The following is a 4,826-nucleotide window of genomic DNA, read 5'->3' on the forward strand; positions in this document are numbered from 1 at the left end:
CGAATGTGAACACAGAAAGTTGTTAATTGTACGTAACACACAATGTGTTTGCCATTCAGTGTGTTTGATAATAGAAAATGTGTGATATATTATCGTACGTACCTATATATGATACAACGCCGACAGCGTGAACAATGATTCTCACTAGAATTCATAAAATGGCACCCACGATATAGAAATATGTATAAATAACACCAACAAATGAAACAAATCATAATAACATCCTTAAAAGGTCGGCCATGAGAGAAAAAGTTACTTAGAAAATATAGAAGTGGGGCACGATTTATTTTAGACATAAAATTAGAAGCTCAATTTTTTTTGGAGGGTTACTTTTCGTAACACGTAAAAAATAAACAAAAGTGTATTTTTGTTTTCAATCGACCATAACTATATTTTATCGGAGCTGTTGCTATCTTGACTATACTACCGTGACAGTAGTAACAAGCTATAAGTGTCATATGTGAAAAATATTGCTTCACCATCTAACAACTCGGAGGCAGTTTGATGTCGGTCGTCTAGTATCTTTGGCCTATATTGAATTAATTCGGAAAAGCAGCATTTGTTTAACCATCGACAAAGTGTTCCAGTCTTCCACTCGACTACGAAATAGACAATTCAGTTTAATTTCAAATAACAAAGTCTTGATTTACCTTGGCTTTGTGTCTACCAACAACAACAAACAATTGTTTACCTGCAATGTCCTCTCCGTTAACGATTCTTTAGACCGTAATGTATTACTGTGGCTAATAACGGCCATTTTTACTTTGTTGTAAAACGGCAAAACAGCGAATAAATGACGTTTTAACTTCTTAAATGGCACTTTTTACGGAGACCCAAAAAAAGCGTCATTTAAAAAAGTAAAACGGCGATGTTTCGCTGTTGGGTAAAACAAAATATCGAAAAGACAAAGTTTTCCAGGCCGAAAAGGTGAACAAGCAAAAAATGGGTCTAACCATCCACCATAGTAATATAGGATTATTACCAGCGCTATCAAATTTCTAGCGAACACCTGAATTTGTGATTAACAGTATGTCGGAAGATGATTTCATAAGTTGTAATAACTAGTGCCAAAACAAATTTTACAATTTTAGTTTATAAAATTTACCTAAACTGACTGAAATTTTAATAGGTCAGCGCAGTGATGAATTGACTCCCCAATAATATACAGAACATTATCGTGAGTTAGACCATATACTATTTATCTTTTTATAAAAACGACATCATCATCGAAGATTTATTTTTTTTCCACAAAAATGTAATAAAATGTGTTGTTTTTTTTTATCATGGCGGCTTCCGTTTACCTCTTCCAGTTTATGGCCTGTATTTCTTGATGGAGAAGAAATCTAAGCTACACTTGACCATGTTAAGTTGCTTAAACTTAAACTTCAATTTGCTTTTTTGAAATCGCAGCCGTTTGTCGGGCATTGGTTATGCTTCCATTACCTGGATTTACGTTAGGTTCACTAACGATACATGGGTAAATGTCACACCGAACGTGAAAATGATTCGTCGACGAAATCGTATTACATCAATGTAGTTCCTCTTCCTCTCAGTCCGTTTCGGCCGCCGTACCTTTCTGAAGTATACGAATCAAGAACGTACCACTATACACAGACATAACGACTGGTTTAACGGGATGTCAGTTAATTTATTTCGTATAGTATTAATCACTTTTTGACAACGTGTATAGATTTGCGATCGACACACCCCAGAGCCAGTAAACATCAAAACCATGATATTTTCGGGAATTATGTACGAACCAAATGGAAAATGCTGATGTGTTAAAAACGCAAAAGCATTCCAAGAGTGTACATTGCTCGTATTATTTTAGTTAATACATAATTCCATTTTAATTGATTTCAAAATCAATGTTATTCGTATGCGATATACAGGAAATGTACATTAACATTCCTCCGACCGTAGCCACTCCAAACTTGTCTTCGTGATGAAAAGGTCAATATTGATTGGATGGTCCAGGCTTAGGTCCTAAATCCTTGTCATTTCTTCATTCTTAAACGGTCCCAAAATATGAATAGAAAATGACCCAGGCAAAATGTCAGATACAGTTTCCATGGTAACTAGGTGGTTGTGATGGACTTGTGACGTGATTTCGTGTCAGCCAGTCTGTGGAGGATTAAGGAATGCGATAAAGGACCACGTGATCGGGAGAGATAAGAAGAATTTTTGTCTCGTATGCTCGTTGTTCTTACAAATAAAAACATATTGTCTTGTTAATAGGTTAATAATCCCAGAGGCAATGTGACGAGACGACATGCAGTTTAGCTGCCACGTACATGTATGCATATACTGACAAAAAACAAGAATATCAAAAATTTAACAAAACCGTTTTTCCAACTCATCATCGATGATCGAGGACAAAAGACAAAAGAATATTAACACGAGACAATTAAGACCATACGTCCCGCAAGGGGAAACGTCTTCTTATTCATTGGCTCCATCCAGTTAATATAGATTAATCTCATAGCGCACCAGAAAAACAAGGAGAAAACTCACCGGAAATGGTGGCCACAATATTCCCCCATGGTATTCATCAGCCCATATCTCAAGAAACAATTTGGTATACATTAGTTTTCGGTCATTAATCGAACGTATATCATCGAGATATAGGGACACAAACATTTGAATATCGAATTATATGTGATATCTTAACACTGTGTGCTGTGGGAGCAGATATGTAACTACCTATGAAAAGGACATTCAATAAAGCGGGATGGAAATTATTATGCTTATATAGCTTAAGTTCTGTTGATTTACCTGGTGGTTCTTTTGATATACCTGGTGGTTCTGTTGATATACCTGATGGATCCGTTCCGTTGAGATACCTGGTGATTCCGTTCCGTCTATATTACCTGATGGTCCCGTTGATATACCTGGTGGTTCTGTTGATATACCTGGTGGTTCCGTCGATATACCTGGTGGTTCTCATGATATACCTGGTGGTTCTAATGATATACCTGGTGGTTCCATTCGTTTATCTGGTGGTTCTGTTGATATACCTGATGGTTCAGTTGGTATACCTGGTGGTTTTGTTGATGTACCTGGTGGTTCCGTCGATATACCTGGCGATTCCGTTCCGTTGATATACCTGGTGGTTCCGTTGATATACCTCTTGGTTCCGTTGATATACCTGGTAGTGCCGTTGATATACCTGCTGGTTCTGTTGGTATACTTTTTGGTTCCATTGATATACCTGGTGGATCTGTTGATTTACCTGGTGGTTTCGTTGATACACCAGGTGGTTATGTTGATATACCTGGTGGTTCCGTTGAAATACCTTTTGGTTCCATTGAACTTCCAGGTGGTACCGTCGATAAACATGTGGTTCCGTTAATAAACCTGGTGGTTCCATTGATATACCTGGTGGTTCTGTTGATATACCTGGTGGTTCTGTTGATATACCTGGTGGTTCCGTTGATATACCTGGTGGTTCTGTTGCTATAACTGGTGGTTCTGTTTATATACCTGGTGGTACCGTCGATAAACATGTGGTTCCGTTAATAAACCTGGTGGTTACATTGATGTACCTGGTGGTTCCGTTGATATACCTGGTGGTTCTGTTGCTATAACTGGTGGTTCTGTTGATATACCTGGAGGTACCGTCGATAAACATGTGGTTCCGTTAATAAACCTTGTGGTTCCATTGATATACGAGGTGGTACCGTCGATATACCTGGTGGTTCCGTTGATATACCTGATGGTCCCGTTGATATACCTGGTGGTTCCATTGATATACCTGGTGGTTCCGTTAATATACCTGGTGGGTCTCATTTTGTAGACTTGACGTAACTTTGATTTGACCTAGATTTGATAAAAGGCAGGCTCCGTCGAAGGGGAGATCTTATTTTCGTTTCACCTTTACATTTGGTATCCATTTAAATCTATATTTTGTAAATTAGTTTTCCCCCTTTTATCATTTTTGAATACGTTTTATTTTCTCTATAATGGTGCACATTCGTTTCCTCAGCAAATCAAATGCATGGAAATTAATGAGATCAAGTTGCAAAAAAGTACACACCCTTGAAACAGAAGATGATTTTGAAAACCTGAATCGCCAAAATGCCTTTCAAAAACAGATTGTCCTTTTCTGATTGTCATTATACAAAATGACTCTGATTCATTGATGTCGAACTTCCGATCATGCATATTCATAACAAACGGTCATACAAAAGCCACGTTTAGTGAGAAGAGCAAGGGCCAACAGCTATTATTGTCTTTCTCCGGTCAATCACTGTACATCGCTATCCCCTTGGTCCACTGTGGGTTTATGGGTTGTCTGGTTTATGAGAACATTTCCACGAGATTATTCCCGTAACAAGTAGTGTTGTGAATATTAGACGATTGGCATTTCGAATAAATCATGATATGTACTCGAGAACTGTCTTTTCAAAATATTTTTTATAATTCATAAAATTGTTATATTTTTGTACTGTTTAAGTTTGACACCAATAAACAATTCTACGAGATGTATAACAGTGATGAATGATTACATAGCGATTTGTAAAAGAGACAAAGGCCGTTTTCGTTTTTGAAGTCCAAACGGTTGGACCAGTAGGATCGGTGTTGTTCGTTTATGAAATAAAACGGACCTTGTGATTTTATATTGTTTTCGGACGAGCCTTGACAAAGACCCTCCGAAGTCTATATTAACATTTGCAGGTCCGTCAAGATTTTACATGACATACATATACACCCCGTTACGTACCAAAGAGATTGGAATACATGTACATCTAAGTATGTCGGACCCCATTTTTTCTCATGAGCGGTCAACTAAACAGGAAACATGGCGATTTCGGCAATAAAAACCG

The sequence above is a fragment of the Pecten maximus genome, chromosome 5 (genome assembly GCF_902652985.1).
Source record: "Pecten maximus chromosome 5, xPecMax1.1, whole genome shotgun sequence".
Classification (NCBI taxonomy): Eukaryota; Metazoa; Mollusca; class Bivalvia; order Pectinida; family Pectinidae; genus Pecten; species Pecten maximus.